The sequence below is a fragment of the Pleurodeles waltl genome, chromosome 8 (assembly GCF_031143425.1).
Source record: "Pleurodeles waltl isolate 20211129_DDA chromosome 8, aPleWal1.hap1.20221129, whole genome shotgun sequence".
Classification (NCBI taxonomy): Eukaryota; Metazoa; Chordata; class Amphibia; order Caudata; family Salamandridae; genus Pleurodeles; species Pleurodeles waltl.
In genome coordinates, this window is record NC_090447.1 from 410089029 (window position 1) to 410108808 (window position 19780).

Sequence of the window (19780 nt, forward strand, 5' to 3'; positions counted from 1 at the left end):
TCCCAGCGCTTGTAGCGTGTTTCCACAAAGCCAAATCACCGCCGCAGCCCGGGGATTTAGAGGGTCATTCTGACCCTGGCGGCCGGTGGCCGCCAGGGCCACCGACCACGGGAGCACCGCCAACAGGCTGGCGGTGCTCCAATGAGCATTCTGACCGCGGCGGTTCAGCCGCAGTCAGAAGCGGAAAGTCAGCGGTCTCCCGCTGACTTTCCGCTGCTCGTGTGAATCCTCCATGGCTGCGGAGCGCGCTCCGCAGCCATGAGGATTCTGCCCCCCCCTACCGCCATCCTGTTCATGGCGGTAAAGCCGCCATGAACAGGATGGCGGTAGGGGGGGTCGCGGGGCCCCCGTAAGAGGGCCCCGCAAAGTATTTCAGTGTCTGCCTTGCAGACACTGAAATACGCGACGGGTGCCACTGCACCCGTCGCACCTTCCCACTCCGCCCGCTCGATTACGAGCCGGCATCCTCGTGGGAAGGTCGTTTTCCCCTGGGCTGGCGGGCGGTTTTTCAGCAACCGCCCGCCAGCCCAGGGGAAAACTTGTAATACCCGCCGCGGTCTTTTGACTGCGTCGCGGTATTTTGGAGGGCGGCATCCTGGCGGGCGGCCTCCGCCGCCTGCCAGGGTCATAATGAGGCCCTTAGTGTTGTTTTTGCGCGGTGTTTAAAGCGCTCTTCAGTTGCTAAAATCACCGACGTGGCCGGCTGAATCAAAGTGTCTTTCGCGCTTGGGAAAGTGCTTCTTCACTGCCGAAGTTCACCGCCGCAGCCCGGGAATACTTTCACTCTTGGGAGCATGCCCCGCTCCACCTCATGCCCCCAGGGTACGCAAAGGCAGGAAAAGAGGAGCGAGTGTGCTCCAGCCGTGCCCCTGGGGCAATGCACGGTCTTTGACGCACCCCCCGGGGCACCTGCAGGCACCATCCTCGGTGCCTGCCACATGCACCAGCCCAGGTCGGACTGGAAAGTGTCTTGCGCACAGTGCGGCCTCGTGGGCAGTAGGAGGGAAGCCTCATCGGAGGCCCCTGCTTCCTCCCTCATTCCCAGCAGCCGCACCGAGGACGAGGGCGGCTGCCCACTATCCCGCAGGACACAGGGCAGAAAGGGAGTTCCCTTCCCCACCGGTCACTGCCCTAGGGGCACGCTTTGTGGCTTTTGGGCCCCCCTTTGGGAGAGGGCCATTAGAGGCCCAGGGGGGCCCCACAAGGATCACGGGTCCCAGAAGGGGCCTGTTTCAACACTTCAGAGAGGGCACTGTCCGCCCCTCTCCCCAGGAGCACCGCTAGGCCCCCCGTTTCGCGCATAGACGCACCGGGGGCCCAATACTCCTCTTCTAGGCACAGGGAGTACCTCTGCTACAGGAAACCAGGTACCTTTAGGAATATAGTGGCTCAGTGAGCCAAATATGGACCTAGGGGAATTTATATGTTTTTACCTGCTTTTCCTGCATTTACATATATGTGCTAATGTTCCTTTTATGGGCATGATTTGCTGATATGTATGTATATGACTTGTGAGATGTTTTCTAATGTTCCTTCTATGGGTATTTAGGAGTTATTCATTACAAGTGCATAGAATTCCTACTGTAATTCCTGACTACTGCTTATGTTGCAGAATCCTGAGTACTTACGTGTTCTAATATGACAACTGCGTATTCTTGCAGAGTATTAGTGACTTGTGTAACGTTCTGACAACTGCTAAGGTAGCAGGGTATTACTTACGTGCAATGTTCGTCTGATTATGTTTTGTGCAATACAGTTTATTTTTACATAGCTCAGTGTTGTGTTTACTTTGTGGTGTACGTTTTGCGTCACATATGTTGTGTGTGTTGTGCAAACGCTTCACACATTGCCTCTGGGATAGGCCTGACTGCTCGTGCCAAGCTACCAAGGGGGTGAGCAGGGGTTATCTTGGACGTGTAACTCCCTTGCCCTGACTAGAGTGGGTTAGTTCTGCCTGGCTGAGGTGCATACCCTAGCAAAACAGAAACCCCATTTATAACACAAAGTGACTCTGAGGTCCTGCTGGCTTTCCTCCTGTTTTCTGAAATCTTAGAGACACAAAAGACTTCCAACTCACCTGCTACAGCACCAGGACTCTGCCATTTGTGAGTCTTGCCCTGACAAATGGTCCCAATCCAGTCCTGTGCCCATGGAAGTGGGCATACAGTGCTGATCCAGTCCAAATCAATGTATTGGCGCTGCTGCTCAGATTGGAACTGGCGCATTGCCCCTATTGAGTGTATTTGAACCACTGCATCGGCCCATTGCATGACTCATAGTCTATGCATTGCCTGTCCAGTGCGGATCAACCTCAGTGCATTTCGTTTGGAACCACTGCATCTTAGACCCAGCAGATTGCCACTGTTGCCTGGAGAAAATCAGCACATCTTTGCTACTGCATGGGAATGATCGACTAATCGCCTCCATAATGGAGATCGACACTGACGTATCATTTCAGTCTGCTCCCTCAACGTCGACGCAACCAGGATTAAGGTTCTTTTGATCAGCAGTCCTCACTGGGACCCTGTAGCCGACCCACACTCAATCAGAACTGGCCTGAAGTTTTGACTTTCTCACAGTACGGAACAACCATATTTGACCAGTAGGAGCCTCTTCTTTCTAAGTGCTACTTCACAATTTATTCTTTAAAAATTCATATCTCAAGTTCCACGTATTCGATTTTTGTTGTTTTGGTCTTGTTTTAGTTAATAAATTTGGCTCTATGTTTCCTACCAGGGATACTACTATTTTTTTGTGTTGTGTTTTCACTGTTTGAAGTGTTTCAGAAATACTTAACGCATTGCCTTTTATATTAAACCTGACTAATCCGTGCCACACTACCAAAGAGAGAGCACAGGTTAACCTAGGTTGTGTTTGTGACTTACCCTGACTCGGATTGTGGTTTCTGCTTGGACAAAGTACATACATCTGCCAACCAGGAACCCAATTTCTAACAGCACCCATATGGGCAACTGCTGAAAGGGTCTGCAAGATCATCAAAAGGTGCAGGTCTGATGGACCTCTTGACCTTAATGGCTTTCCTATTCCACTCTGCAAAACAACATGTCCTTTTGATCAACATGTTTGTTTGCTTTTCAATGCTTGAAATCTTTATGTATCATGGGTGATTCACATTCCATATTTAAAAATGTCTCTCAAAATTACCCTGAAAGCTGTACAATCATTGCTCTGATTGATGCAGATGCTAAGTTTTATGTCTCAGTCTTACCAGAAGATCTAAAATGAATGTATCAATGTAAACAACCTCATCCATTTGTTCCAGACAGGCTTCTGTGATGACGGGGGAACAATTAATAACATACTTACCTTCACAATGTTGATGCAAGGCTATACCGCCACCGGCAGTACCCTGCTATATGCATGGTTCAAAGATTTTCGAACAGCTTTTAATAGTATGGATCATTGGATCTCTCAAGTTACGCTTACTCACAGAAGCAGCTGTAGCGTGCTTGTAGTTAGTCGGTCCACATGGACTGCTGGCTTTTTGGTTTGCCCAAGCCCTCACTCTTAGCCTGCCGGTCTGCAGCCGTGTTACCCCCCCCTACCACTCTGTCCTGTGTCCCACTCTGTGCTCCACTCACGACCCCCCGCAGGGGCTTCACTCGTGAAGGTATGCGGCAAGTGCAGTTTGGGAAAGAGCATGAGGCATAATCTGGGCTGCGGCTAGGCTTTTCATGGTGCTACAGGAGTGGGAGGGCAGGATGAGTCATGGCCTTGCAAAGTGGGGCAGAGGGTCTGCTGTAACATGACTGGCTGAAGGTGACCTTTGGTGTTGCTTGTGCACAGGAGGACAGAAAAGCAATCTAGTAACCCAGGGCTGGAGTGAACTGAACTGGACTGAAGTGTTATCTGCAGCATCTACTGTGGTGAGAGCGGTTGTTGGTGCTCACTTTTTGTGGATTGTGTGGATGTCTCTGACTATTTTGCTTCATATCTCCCATCTAAAAGCATTGGGAGTGAAGTACCAAGACAAGTAGCCAAATAAATACCTGCACTGATACCACATTACCAGGCACTACCACTGCATTGCCACTCTGTCCCTTGCCTTTTACCTGCCTCTCACTACTTGAAGGAGTAACTACAAAGGGACACTGGCTTAGTGAGAACCTGACAACAGAGCACAAGACCGATAGTTAAAATGCAGCAGCAAAATGTTAAATCATATGGCTCCACTCCCAGTAACTATCTTATTTACAAGTGAAGTCAAGGACGTGGACAGGACCAACAAGGAAACTTAGTATTGGGTACAGAGGCTGAACTGACTTTTTTACCTAGCTCAATCCCTGCCAGTCACTCTCCTGAGGCTGCCTTTGACACAGCTAATGCCATATGTCCCAGGGGTGTAAATTTCTTGTCTCTTCCCTATATTCCTTTGACTTTGACTCTGCCCTCAAACAGCAACTGGGTCAGTTCAAAGGCCTCCTGTGATCTCCAAGACATGGCAATGGTGCCAACACCACCAGCCTTTATCTCCACTTTGCCTAACCAGCCCAACCAATGATCTACTAAAGTCTCTCTTGAACAGACACTAATGCACCAAGCTGCTTCAAACAACTAGCCCCTTAGTAACCTTTCCTTTCCAGAGGTTTTCCCAAGCAGTGGCTCTGCACTGTTAACCCAAGCTGTTTTAGTCACTCAGCTATGGGACACACCAACTCATTCGGCAGGTCCACCTACATCTCAACCAGTATTGCCTTTCCCTCAAAAGAGGTAATCAAGCTATTGCACTTTCCAATCTTTGACACCTCCTGGTCAGAAAGTGATTCCATCTATGGCATGGAAGAACATGACAAGGGTCTGGAGATGTTGGAAGAGGCTCCACAAAAGTCATTCCCAGTCCTTTCTCGGGTACCACCAACCTTAGAAGCTCACATTTCAGCAAAATCAGCTGACGCTGATTCTGACCAACTTTCTAGCTCGCTTCACAACACCAACCTTTTGATTGACATGGATGGTATCATTCTGGATTCTACCTTTCACTCTCTTGGGCAGGCTTGGAAAGCAGGAGAAAGAGAGCATGATGGGCTCAGTCTTTGTGTCCCTAATCCCATTATGGAGCCAACTCCTCAAGTGTATCGGGTGTGTTAGCAAGTGGGTGTGATAAGCTCAACATTAAAGGAAATGCCTTACACGTTAGAGGCCCAATCACTTCTTATTGGAGAACAGATTTCCCCTTGGAAATCTGTTCACACTAAACCAGTGACCCTAACAACTCTAATGAAGTACTAGGGAGCTTAGAAGAAAAATCGTGTTTAAAAGTCTGAGCTATTCTAGAAAATACATCAAATTTGACCTGAACTGATGATATAATCAACCTTTTGCAGTTACTCCTGATGAAAGTTAATGGATTTTAAAAATAATGGATTTCTTCAACTCCTTTGTGATATATTTACTCTTATCCACACATTTCATCAACTTTACAAAGGGCTCTGAATGATCCCTGTGCCCCAGGCACACCAGGCACTAATCGATGTGAATAGTTTCTACTAGGAACCTCTTATTTCACATCAAGTGTAAGTCAAACTGCAGCAATTTCAATGGTGTTCCCGCTGGAAATGAATGATGACAGGCAGAGCACTATAGGCTCCTGAACAGATCCTGCAACCTTTGAAACATACACCAGTAAGTGAGGACTAAAAAGACTGAAAACATTAAACAAAAAACTTAAAGCACAAGAGATTCCTCTCTCTGGCATTGTTAGCCACCTACTACCTCTAGTAAGGCTAGTGCAATTGATTCAAGGTCGGCTGATGGTCCAGCTTCCTCTGTGCAACTTTTTCCTATACAGGATCCTGCTCTGACCCCTACTAACCAAGAAAGCTGTCAAGAAACAAAGTTGACTCCCATCATTAATAATTGTGCCACCAGTAGTCAAGCTCCTGCCCTAAATCTGGGCAAGGAGGAAGCAAACTGGGAATTTCTGTTCACCAACTTGTAAAAGGCAACTATCCATTTATATTTTTGCAATCCAAACCATCAAATCAACTGTCACCCTTTAGGTGCCCGACATACTTAAGTATCACTGGCAAAGGTAACTAGCACACCTGATCCTTGTAGGCAGATCTATGAGGCCCAACAGCAGACGCTCATGCAATATTGCCAGAATCACTAGCCAACTTATGAACTCTAATAATGACCTGATATATTTTTAAACATCCATCTGTTAATAGGCTTGCTGGAATCCTGGAAAAGGGAAAGTTATAACCTGACTAATTTCACAACCTTTGAGAAGAAGGCATCTGGGGCATGGTTTAGTCACCAATCCTGTGACTTGATTATATTAGAAAACAACAACTATGATTTACTTGGGAAGATGGTCAAAACCACCTTCAGAATTTATCTTAGCAGTCATAGGGAGCAATGCTCAAAGGGAACAACTCCTCACTATCAATATTCATTTATGCAGCTCATGCTCCAATTTGGGCTGAGCTCAAGCTTCTTACAGATCTGTACAACAACTGTCTACACATCATAAATTGAGATTTTAATGAAGTTCTTAAGCTATCCACTACCCACAATATTGATGAAGATGGGTCCGATGGAGCTCTGATTATTTCTCCACCTGTCTTCCCAACAAGCAGCTGGAGACAAAATAAGAAATCCAAACTTCTGAAAAACTTTATATGACACTTAGGCCCACATTTATACTTTTTGACGCAAACCAGCACCAGTGCTGGTTTGCATCAAAAATGTTACCGCCGGCTAACCCCATTCCTACGCGCCATGCGGGCGCCTTATTTAAGGATGTTAGCCGGCGCTGCGGACTGGTGTGAGTCAAAAAAATTACTCAAACCAGGCAGCGCCGGCGTAGGGAAAAATGGGGGTTGTGCGTCAAAAAATGGTGCAAGTCAGGTTTGAGGCAAAAATCATGCCTCAAACCAGACTTGTGAGATTTTTTGACACACAACCCCCATTGCAATGCCCCCTTGCCCAATAGCCATGCCCAGGGGACTCTTGTCCCCTTGGCATGGTCATTGGGCACAGTGGCATGTAGGGGGGCCCAGATTTGGCCCCCCTATGCCACTTTAAAAAATAAAAAAATAATACTTACCTCAACTTACCTGTACTTACCTGGGATGGGTCCCCACATCCATGGGTGTCCTCCAGGGGTGGGCGAGGGGGGCAGGGGGTGTCCCTGGGGCAGGGAAGGGCACCCCTGGACTCCTTCCGAGCCCACAGGTCCCTTAACGCCTGCCCTGACCCAGGTGTTAAAAAACGGCGCACATCAGGCTGTGCGCCATTTTTGAAGGCCCACCCCCTCCTGTGCATCAAAATGACACAGGAGTATAAATAAGGCGCACAGGCCTTAAAGTCATTTTTTAGGCTGGAACGCCTACCTTGCATGTCATTAACGCAAGGCAGTTTCCCGCAATCCAAAAAAGATGCACACGTTGGAATTTTGACATACGCGGGGTTGGGTGTCAGAGTTTAAATATGGGGCAAGGTTTACGCTGAATGTGCGTCAACATTTTTGATGCACATTCGGCGCAAACAGAGTATAAATATGCCCCTTAAGCTCCAGATGTCTTAATGGGCTATTCCAAAATGACCAAACAGCAAATAAAATGTTTTCAACGGGAAATTCAGCATCAACTATCGACATTACTTTACTTCACTTTTCCAACTTTTACATATGTGATAACTACAAGGTTGTGGCTCGAGGATAAAGCATCCATAATCCCCAGCTGGTCACCTTGAAACTGCTCCTTGCCTCTTTCAATGTTTTTCCTTCTTTGAGGAAATGAATAAATGGCAATAAACAACAAGAAAATACTTGCTAAATCTACTGGAAAAGAACGAAAGGTGGATTAATGAGTTAGGAAAACTAAACTCCATCATTAAGATGACTATTGGACCATGTCTTGAGAAAGAAATGTAGAGGTGGTTCTTGACCAACTGTCAGCCTCTAACAATAGACAAAGCCCTCCTACATTCAGGGATCCTCGGCCTTCATCACCCATCACTGAAATTCTTCACTTGATGTAGTAATATAGCAGGTCAATGAGATGCTTACTCAGGAAAGTGAGGTGTCCAGAGAGCACTACAGTCTGGTGTCTCAAAATATCATATACAAATTCCATCAGGAGAATCAGAACAAACAAAGTGAAAAACGATGAACTGAGTTACATAAGAACTCAAGACATTTTTAGAATTTAGACAGGAGAGGATCAGCCTCTCACAGAAATTAACTATTGTATCATCTTACACTTACTGGATCATTTTTCCAGCAGAACGTCATTGTTGTATACACCCACACTGTATGTCTACAATGGCCTGGAAATCAGAGATACTGACATAGAAACACTCATACCAAAATGCAAGAATTCTTGAGCCCCTGGTCCCAAAAGGATCCCAATTCCTTTTTTTAAACACAATCCATTATTGTAGAGCAAGATATAGAAACCATTGTCAACTGTGCCCTCCTTTTAGGCAAGGTTCCTGCCCCTTGGCAAGGGGCTATTATTTAACTGCTACGGTGCCTTGGGCGAGGTGATCTCGTCCAAGGCACTGGTTCCCGGGTGCCTTGGACGAGATCACCTCATCCTGCACCCGGGAACTGGGGGGAGTGCTAGTGCTCCCCGCATGGGCCCGATACCCACACCCCCCGGTCGTGGAGGGAAGGGGAATCCCTTCCCCTTCCACCCGATCCCCTCACCCCCGTGACGTCAGCGCGCATTGCGCACTGACAATCACAGAGGCCTCCTCCATCGCGCTGGAAGCTCAGCTTCCAGCGTGATCGGAAGAGAAATGCAAAGCATTTCTCTTCTGATCACGTGGAGGAGGCCGGAGAAGCTTCAAAGGGAAGGAAATGAATTTCCTTTCCTTTGAAGTCTCTCTCAGCGTTTCAAAAGCTGGATTGTAAAGCAATCCAGCTTTTGAAACGCCCACTAGACACCAGGGATTTATTTTTAGTGTGGAAATTGGCATAAGGGAGCAACCCCTCGGGCAAGGGTCGCTCCCATGGGGAGTATTTTTTTTAAGGCCTTTTCTGCCCCCCCTGGGGGCAGATCGGCCTATTATTCCGCCGATCTGCCCCCAGGGGGGCAGAAACCTCTAGGCACCAGGGATCAATTTTTTTTGTTTTAGAGGTGGGGAGTGGGGAGCGACCCCTTAGGCAAGGGTCGCTCCCCTATGGGGCAAATTACATTTAGGCCATTTCTTCGGGGCAGATTGGCCTATTTTTATGAGGCCAATCTGCCCCCAAGGGGGACAGAAACCACTAGACACCAGGGAGTTTTTTTTTTTCTTCATGAATTTCACGTAAGGGGAGCGACCCCTTAGGCAAGGGTCGTTCCCCTGGTGGGCAAATTTATTTTAGGTCATTTTTGCCCCCCTGGGGGGCAGATCAGCCTATTTTAATTAGGTCGAACCACAAGACACCAGGGATTTTTGTTGTTGTTGTTGTTTTACAGATGATGAGCGACCCCTTAGGCAAGGGTCGCTCCCCTGGAGGGGCAAATTGTACTTAGGCCATTTCTGCCACCTTTGGGGGCAGATCGGCTGATTTTAGGTCAATCTGAAACCACTAGGCACCGGGGATCTTTTTTTTTGCGCCAATGTCACGCAAGGGGAGCGACCCCGTAGGCAAGGGTCGCACCCGGGAGGGGGGAGCAAATTGTATTTAGACCATTTCTGCCCCTCTTGGGGGCAGATCGGCCGATTTTAGGTCAATCTGCCCCCAAGGGGGCAGAAAGAACCAGGCACCAGGGATTTTTTTATGCGCCAATGTCACGCAAGGGGAGCGACCCCGTAGGCAAGGGTAGCTCCGGGGGGGCACATTTATTTTAGGCCATTTCTGCCCCCCTGGGGGCAGATCGGCCTATTGTTATTAGGCCGATCTGCCCCCAGGGGGGGCAGAAACCTCTAGGTGCCAGGGCTAAAAAAAAATGTGTGTTTTTTTTTTTGGTTGGTTGTTTTTTTAGTGATGGGGAGCGTCGCATTAGGCAAGGGTCGCTCCCCTGGGGGGCAAATTGTATTTAGACCATTTCTGACCCCCTTGGGGGCAGATCGGCCAATTGCTGTTAGGCCAATCTGCCCCCATGGGGGCAGAAACCACTTAGGCACCAGGGATTGGTGTGTGTGTATGCGTGTGTTTTCTTTAGGGAGGCTGCCCCTTGGGTAAGGGTCGCTCCCCATGGGAGCACATTACTGTTGACCATATCTGCCCTTCATTGGGGGCAGATGGGCCTATTTTTGGAAGGCCCATCTGCCCCAAGGGGGGAGGGGGGGCAGAAAGCCCACCAGAGGCCAGGGAAGTTTTTTTTCCAAAAATAAGAGGGTCGGGTATGGCCATACCCCCACCCCAAATAAATGGGGCCAAAGTTGTTCTGCAATTACCCCTGATCCACACCCGGGGGGGGCAGAAAGTCTACTAGATGCCAGGGAATTTAAAAAAAACTAAAAATATTGGGGTGGTTGCTACCAACCAGTATTGGCCTGGTTACGCCCCCACCTCAACTGAAGGGTGTAACAGTCTTTCAGCTCTCCCCCACACTCTAAAACGTCTTATCCCAAGGCAAGCAAGAAGGCATTTGATTATTTTGGGTTTTAGTTTTACATTTGGGCCATGAGAACTTGGCTTACTCTCAAAATCGTCCCACTTGGTATGGTGAGGGCTGCCCTTTATGGACTTTGGAACGCTGCCATGTAGAAAAATCCACAAGACCTAGACACATCTGAAAACTAAACATCTGGGTGATTCCAGACTGGTGTGTTTCACATGCACCCCGCACGATTTTTGTACCCACAATCCCCGGCAAACCTCCAACTTTGCTGGAAATCACACATTTTTCCCACGTTTTTGTGATGGAACCTTCCGGAATCTGCAGAAATCCACAAAATTCCTACCACCCAGCATTGTCTCATCTATACCGATAAAAATTCTGCTGCACTTGTCAGCCTAAAAATTTTTTTTTGCAAACTGCCCTTTTGGACCCTCTTTGTTCCCCCTCAATATCGACATGTTTTTGGCTCTTCCCTTTCACAAGCACCTGGCCCACCTACACAAATGAGGTATCATTTTTACCGGGAGACTGAGGGGAACATTGGGTGGTATGAAATTTGTCCAGTGCAGTGATCCCACACAGAAATGTGGGAAAAATTTGTTTTTTTTAGCTAAATTTGAGGTTTGCTGAGGATTCTGGGTAATAAAACTTTGGGGGATCCACGCAAGTCACACCTCACTCGACTCCCTCGGGTGGCTAGTTTTCTGAAATGTCTGGGTTTGGTAGGTTTCCCTAGAAGGCTGCTGAGCCCAGGACCAAAAACGCAGACGCCCCCCTGCAAAAACAGGTAGTTTTGTATTTGATCATTTTGATGTGTCCACGTTGTGTTTTGAGCCATTTCCTTTCGCGTGCGCTAGGCCTACCCACACTAGTGAGGTATCATGTTTATCGGGAGACTTGGGGGAATGCTGGGTGGAAGGTAATTTGTGGCTCCTCTTAGATTCCAGAACTTTCTGTCACCGAAATGTGAGGAAACTGTGTTTTTTAGCCAAATTGTGAGGTTTGCAAAGGATTCTGGGTAACAGAACCTGGTCAGAGCCCCACAAGTCACCCCATCTTGGATTCCCCTAGGTCTCTAGTTTAAAAAAATGCACAGGCTTGGTAGGTTTCCCTAGGTGCCAGTTGAGCTAGAGGCCAAAATCTACAGGTAGGCACTTTGCAAAAAACACCTCTGTTTTCTGTCAAAAAATGGGATGTGTCCACGTTGTGTTTTGGGGCATTTCCTGTCGCAGGCGCTAGGCCTACCCACACAAGTGAGGTATCATTTTTATCGGGAGATTTGGGGGAACGCTGGGTGGATGGAAATTTGTGGCTCCTCTCAGATTCCAGAACTTTCTGTCACCGAAATGTGAGGAAAATGTGTTTTTTAGCCAAATTGTGAGGTTTGCAAAGGATTCTGGGTAACAGAACCTGGTCAGAGCCCCACAAGTCACCCCATCTTGGATTCCCCTAGGTCTCTAGTTTTAAGAAATGCACAGGCTTGGTAGGTTTCCCTAGGTGCCAGTTGAGCTACAGGCCAAAATCTACAGGTAGGCACTTTGCAAAAAACACCTCTGTTTTCTGTCAAAAAATGGGATGTGTCCATGTTGTGTTTTGGGGCATTTCCTGTCGCAGGCACTAGGCCTACCCACACAAGTGAGGTATCATTTTTATCGGGAGATTTGGGGGAACGCTGGGTGGATGGAAATTTGTGGCTCCTCTCAGATTCCAGAACTTTCTGTCACCGAAATGTGAGGAAAATGTGTTTTTTTTAGCCAAATTGTGAGGTTTGCAAAGGATTCTGGGTAACAGAACCTGGTCAGAGCCCCACAAGTCACCCCATCTTGGATTCCCCTAGGTCTCTAGTTTTAAAAAATGCACAGGTTTGGTACGTTTCCCTAGGTGCCGGCTGAGCTAGAGGCCATAATCTACAGGTGGGCACTTTGCAAAAAACAACTCTGTTTTCTGTCAAAAAATGGGATGTGTCCACGTTGTGTTTTGTGGCATTTCCTGTAGCGTGCGCTAGGCCTACCCACACAAGTGAGGTATAATTTTTATCGGGAGACTTGGGGGAATGCTGGGTGGAAGGTAATTTGTGGCTCCTCTTAGATTCCAGAACTTTCTGTTACCGAAATGGGAGGAAACTGTGTTTTTTTAGCCAAATTGTGAGGTTTGCGAAGGATTGTGGATAACAGAACCTGGTCAGAGCCCCACAAGTCACCCCATCTTGGATTCCCCTAGGTCTCTAGTTTAAAAAAATGCACAGGCTTGGTAGGTTTCCCTGGGTGCCAGTTGAGCTAGAGGCCAAAATCTACAGGTAGGCACTTTGCAAAAAACACCTCTGTTTTCTGTCAAAAAATGGGATGTGTCCACGTTGTGTTTTGGGGCATTTCCTGTCGCAGGAGCTAGGCCTACCCACACAAGTGAGGTATCATTTTTATTGGGAGATTTGGGGGAACGCTGGGTGGATGGAAATTTGTGGCTCCTCTCAGATTCCAGAACTTTCTGTCACCGAAATGTGAGGAAAATGTGTTTTTTAAGCCAAATTGTGAGGTTTGCAAAGGATTCTGGGTAACATAACCTGGTCAGAGCCCCACAAGTCACCCCATCTTGGATTGCCCTAGGTCTCTAGTTTTAAAAAATGCACAGGCTTGGTAGGTTTCCCTAGGTGCCAGTTGAGCTAGAGGCCAAAATCTACAGGTAGGCACTTTGCAAAAAACACCTCTGTTTTCTGTCAAAAAATGGGATGTGTCCATGTTGTGTTTTGGGGCATTTCCTGTCGCGGGCGCTAGGCCTACCCACACAAGTGAGGTATCATTTTTATCAGGAGACTTGGGGGAACATAGAATAGCAAAACAAGTGTTATTGCCCCTTGTCTTTTTCTACATTATTTCCTTCCAAATATAAGAGAGTGTGTAAAAAAGACGTCTATTTGAGAAATGCCCTGTAATTCACATGCTAGTATGGGCACCCCAGAATTCAGAGATGTGCAAATAACCACTGCTCCTCAACACCTTATCTTGTGCCCATTTTGGAAATACAAAGGTTTTCTTGATAGCTATTTTTCACTCTTTATATTTCAGCAAATGAATTGCTGTATACCCGGTATAGAATGAAAACCCACTGCAGGGTGCAGCTCATTTATTGGCTCTGGGTACCTAGGGTTCTTGATGAACCTACAAGCCCTATATATCCACACAACCAGAAGAGTCCAGCAGACGTAACGGTATATTGCTTTAAAAAATCTGACATTGCAGGAAAAAGTTACCGAGTAAAACATAGTGAAAAATTGCTGTTTTTTTCACCTCAATTTCAATATTTTTATTTTTCAGTTGTTATTTTCTGTAGGAAACCCTTATAGGACCTACACAAATTACCCCTTGCTAAATTCAAAATTTTGTCTACTTTTCAGAAATGTTTAGGTTTCTGGGATCCAGCATTGGTTTAATGCCCATTTCTGTCACTGACTGGAAGGAGACTGAAAGCGCAAAAAATCATACAAAAAGGTGGTATGTCCCAGTAAAATGCCAAAATTGTGTTGAAAAATTGGGTTTTCTAATTCAAGTCTGCCTGTCCCTGAAATCTGGGAAGCTGGTGATTTTAGCACTGCAAACCCTTTGTTGATGCCATTCTCATGAAAAGAACCACAAGCCTTCTTCTGCAGCCCCTTTTTCACATTTTTTTCACTATTTTGGCAAATTTCTTGTCCTCCTTCAGGGGAACCCACAAAGTCTGGGTACCTGTAGAATCCCTAGGATGTTGGAAAAAAAGGACGCAAATTTGGCGTGGGTAGCTTATGTGGACAAAAAGTTATGAGGGCCTAAGCGAGAACTATTCCAAATAGGCAAATAAAGGCCTGGCACAGGAGGGGGAAAAGGCTTGGCAGGGAAGGGGTTAATTCCTACATAAAAAGGGCCCCAGATGGGATCAAGCCAATTTCTGCTTAATACTTTTTCTGGATGCAGAAGGCAAAATATTTGCGAAACACTTACTCCCACTTCCTATGGTCTGGTCAATTGCAAATAATTTAATGTCAGTTTTTCAAACAGACTTCAGACTTCGTTGAGTAATGTTGGAGTGTAGTTATTATAATCAAAATGAACATGAAATGTTTGCACATTAATGCCTACTGATGCTGCATAGAAATTATATTGCTGTGTTTTACTAAACGCATGTTTGAAATGTGCCCACAGGGAGTGGCCATCAATGTATACGATGATTAATGAAATTGACTAATAATGAATTATTAATGTACTAATGTATGACTCTGTATTACCATTTAGAGTTATATGTTAAGGTTTTGCTGAATTAATCATTAGGCCTTAGTTAGCATGAGTCGGGCCTAGCTGCCGGTCTCATATTAAATGCGTTTTTCTAATGTGCAATGTGCTGACTTGCTGAAGGAAATGTAGCTGTACTTTTCCGGAAGCCAGAAGCTGTGTGTAACCGTAGTAAATTCTTTCTCATGAGACTCAACTTGCTCAAGGAGACATTCTTGCTGAATGCAACAGTGTAAACTTCCAACAGGTACAAGGTCGCCTGAACTGGTAAAGACAATGGAACTACAGACTGAGCCTGAGAGAATAAAAATGTGTATCTGACATTCTACCCGTTGGAGACGTCAATTACAGGAGCCAATAAACTACGTGAGAACTGTTCTAAAGTGACAATTCTAATGAGGTGATTACCTGATTATTGGATGGAGATAATGATGCACCAAATTTTGCCCAATTGGAAATTAGGGGACTGTACAACAAGTTTAATATAACCTTTTGACGGGAGGAGAAATCAGCCATTACGTGCCTTTGCTATTACCTAGACACTTCATCACTCTGTCTTAAAGACTTTGCTGTTAAATTCTTCGCACCATCCTTATCTTTGTCCTGCCTGATTCACACTTTTCCTCCTTATGAGGGAGGTGTTCCTTATTGCCCGGTCTTGCTGAACGTTGCTGTGTTTCCTGGCTGATGGCAAATCAACTGATGTCCTGAGGACGAAGACTGACGCTGTATGCTGACCCATTACAGAGGGTAACTATATGATAATGAAATTGTAATTGTCTGTTTGCCTTTCCTTTCTAGGTACCAACTGCTACCTTTTGATAGAGACCATAGTGTGATGTTTTCTAAATTTGTGTTGCTAAATTGTTTTGCATGAAGCCCAACATGCTGATGCTAATTCGAGGTTAGTTAAGGAGTTAACTAAAACAGACGCAAATAGACCAATGACTGAATCAATATTTTGTTGAATAATGTGCTAATGATACTCTGCTAAAAGTAATCCATGTTGACGTCGTGCTATGTTCTGATGTTTATGATCTTTGCGTTGATGAAATCTTATTCTAGTTGCCACATTGTGACATTGGTGATGTGTTTTTTTGGTTTTGAGACTAATAAATTTGCTAGTAGAGTGTAATCAATAGGGAATAAAATACCATAAATCTTACAAAATTTTGTGTGGTTATTCATGGTTGAAAGGTTGAATGGTGTGATCTAACTTTATTAATGCATTTATCTAGATTGGTTTACTTTGACATAGTGAATATTGAGAAAACTATTGACCTAGTGATTTATATGCTGATTAGTTGTCTCGTCCTAAGGTGTCTTCAATCAGGGTCAAAAGATTCATTGGCCTAAAACGAGTCCCAGAATAAGTAAATTACCTAGGAAGGGATGCGTTATCAGTTCTGGTAGCAGAGGATGGTTTCGGCCCTTTGGGGCCCTAGGACGAGGGACCATTGTTTTAGAAGTATTTTTTAAATAATGCAAATTGGAGGTATGATGTGCCCCTAAGTCCCAAATGACTTTCCCGGAATCTCAGAGCTTGCCTAAGTGAGTTGGGTATGTTCTCGGCGTTCTAGTGATAGTATGCATGACGTAGAATTTGCGCTTGCTCAGCTTATGCATATCGCAGGTGAATTATGAGGTTTTTGAGAATTTAGGCCAGCCTATGTTTTAGTAGGAGTGGGTGTACTCCGCAGTATGAGAGTAGGGAAGTCGGCGAACTTCATGTGAGTGTGGTGCTTTGTGCTAAAAAATTATCCACGTGGTTGTTGGTGATGTACGGACCCGGCGTGGTCTAAGACTCCGGAGTATATTGATAAGTGTATGAGACACTTGGTTTATGTTGTAATTTGCGCAGTTTAATAGGTCAATCGGGCGTGGTTGACGAGTTGAGTTTGAGTCAAAGTGTGTGAGTGAAACCTTCGATGGAGATTTGGTAAGTTCTAAAGTGCACTAGGACGAACCATTGACAAGCCGAGAGTAGAATTTGTGGGTCGAATTCTGCTTGCGAGTGCGGGATCTGAGAAGGAGATAGTAGCGGCCGAGGCTTCAAGTGAAATCTCTGTAAAGTTCTGAAGCGATTGTGTTACCCTTCCTGTAGTAAGCCGGCAATTTTGAGTTTGTTGTTAAGGTGCTCGCAATATATTGCATTCGTTTTGTGTGAATAGAGAGTGAGGAAGACAAGCCGCAAGACTTTGTCAGCCGCAGTGTGTGTGGGTGTGACGTCATTGGAGCCACGTTGGATAGGTCAGCTAGCAAGAAGGATCACGCACAGATTGGCAGCCGTCCGTTAGAGGCAATTGGTTGAGAAGGTAGGCGAAGAGTGTTCTGGGAATTAAAGTCACTTCTGATTAGATTCTAAACTAAATAAAAGACGCAAAAATGAAGTTTTTCAAGACTTTAAAGAGTGCTTGGAGGGGAGATGCGTACATTACAGCGAGTGTGGGGGAGCCTAAACCGCCAGAGGATACTCCGGCTTATGCCATAAAGGAGGAAATGGGAGTTGCGCAATGTCTTTGGCTAAAGCAATGGTGCAAGTTAACAGAGAAAGATGGGTGTTTGGCGTTTCCAGAGAACTGAACCTTTAGTATAGGGGTCCTAGAAAATTTGCGTTAAATGAGCAAAAGCCGCCTCCGAGACCAGCTCAGTTTGAGGCGTTGGCGATTTGGGAATTAATGGCCATACGACAGAGGCAACAAAAATTTGAGAGGAGAATGAGAAAAGCAGAAAAGACTCTAGCGGAGGCTAGATGGGATAGGGAGACCAAGATGTGGAGAAGGGAAATAATAGACGGAGTTAGGATGTTTCTGCCAATAACTCAAGAGGCCGAAACACAGGGAAGAAAGGCCACTTGCAAAACAGACAAGGGCTCTAATAGGCAAAAGGAGACTCAGAAGTCTTGGGTAGATGCAGACGATTCTGATGATGATGAGTTTTTAAATCAGTTGTTACATGATCGATGTAGGAAAGTCCTTTTTTTTTGCCTGATCACCCCCACTCTTTCTGGATAGGTACTGGTGGTTACTGACTCTTGGCTGTGCCCTGGGTACTGCTTACCAGTCCCAGGGCCAGTGCTCTGTGTAAAATGGATATGCAAATTAGGCTAATTATAATTGGCTAAGTTAACCTACCTATAAGTCCCTAGTATATGGTAGGGCATGTAGGTTTAGGGACCACAGCATAGGTGGTGCACACCTAGGTGCATTGCTGAGGTGCCCAGTGTCATTTTAAAAGCAAGCCTGCCTTGCTGGCTGCTTTTAAATTAAAGTTATATGCAAATTCGACTTTGGAATTAAAGGTACTTCCAAAGTTTTAAACTACCTTATTTTTACATATAAGTCACCCCTAAGGTGTGCCCTATGTGCCCCTAGGGCTGGGTGCCATGTAACTATAAGCAGGGACTTTATAAAAATAGATTTATAAGCCCTGGTGAGGTAAAAACAGCCAAATTCGTTTTTCCCTCATTGAAGTCAATGGCCTTCATAGGCTAGAATGGGCAGACTTTATTTAAAATTTTAAAGTCTCCTTAAATGTTACATACCAAGAATTTGGTATCAAATTGATTGTTATAATAAATCCCACAACTTCCAGTTGTTGGATTTAATATAACTAGTGCAGGTAAAAAGTTTAGACTTTACCTAAAAAGTTGCCAATTTCAGCTCTGCATTGTTTTTGCTGCTGTGCTCTGATTGGCCAGCCTGCAGCAGCTTCTGCCAGGCCACTTTTATGAGGTGTGAAGTGGCCTGGCTTTACACAAAGGAATGTGCTTGGGGGAGAGAATCTCCCCTCAGCAGATGGGGAAGCAGGAAGGGGGAGGGCTGCCAAACTGGTCTTCAAAGGCAGAGAAGGACATTTGCAGCACCCAGCAACACCCCCACATCCTGCAACCCCAGACAGCTAGGTGCCCCCTTGATTAGATTAGGAGAGGGCAGGAGAGGGGTGTGTTTATGATTTTTAGCCACACCAGTGGGTGGGCTCAGCCAGATCTCTCCTCCAAAAATCAGATTCATCCATTTTGGATTTTTAGAGACTATTGCCTTCTGGGATGGATTTTTGCCACACTTCCCAGGAAGTGGTCATCACAGGGGGACGACCCTGTCCCTGATTGGAGGACCAGGGCCCCCCTGCTTTTCACCCAGGAGCAAGGATAAAACTGGCAGACCTGCACCCACGCCTCAGATCCCCACCAAATTTCAAGAAGAAAGAACTACAAGAAGAAGAAGGACTGCCCTGCTGGACCCCTGGCCTGCACCTGGACCCTGCACTCAGAAAGACTGCACCAGCTGCACACTTGGGCTTCACCACAAGAAGGACTTTGCCTGGCTTCCACTGGTTCAAGGAGGGACTCCCTGTTTGCTACAGGTGAAAAATTGCTAACCAGAGTCCCCTGCACCAACTCCTGAAAAAGTGACCAGCTGACCACTGTCCAGTGGCCAAAAAGGAGTTTGCGCCAGGTGTATTCTGGGAGTTGAAGTCCGCACTTCCCAAGGACCATCACAGAACTTCTGGACCCTTGGGGTGAGCTGTGGACCCCAAAAGAACCTTAAAAGAACATCTGGGTGAAGCCCCAGAAGTTTGGAAAAGATTGGAGAAATTTTAGAAAAAAGCTCCATAAAGTGACCGACTCGACGCGGAAATTCTAGCCGGCTTGCCTCAACCGCGACCCGGCCTGACTTCGTGGTTCGTCCCGGTCAAGAAAAACATCCGAAAAAAAGACTAAGTCCGAACGTAAAAAGTTGACCGGGACCTTCCAGCCATCGTATCCGAGAAGGGCTCCACGGACGTCGGATCAAGATCCAGGTTTACCCCGGTCGAAGGATTTTCGTCTCGAAAAAACGACTAAGTCCGAAGGTAAAAATCACCACCGAGGAAACCGACTTCGCGTATCCGGACAAGGGCTCCAGGAGGTCGGATCCAACTGGCAGGTTCGTCCCGGGGAAGAAAAACTTCAAAATAAAGACTAAGTCAGAAGGTAACTTTTTAACCGAGGCT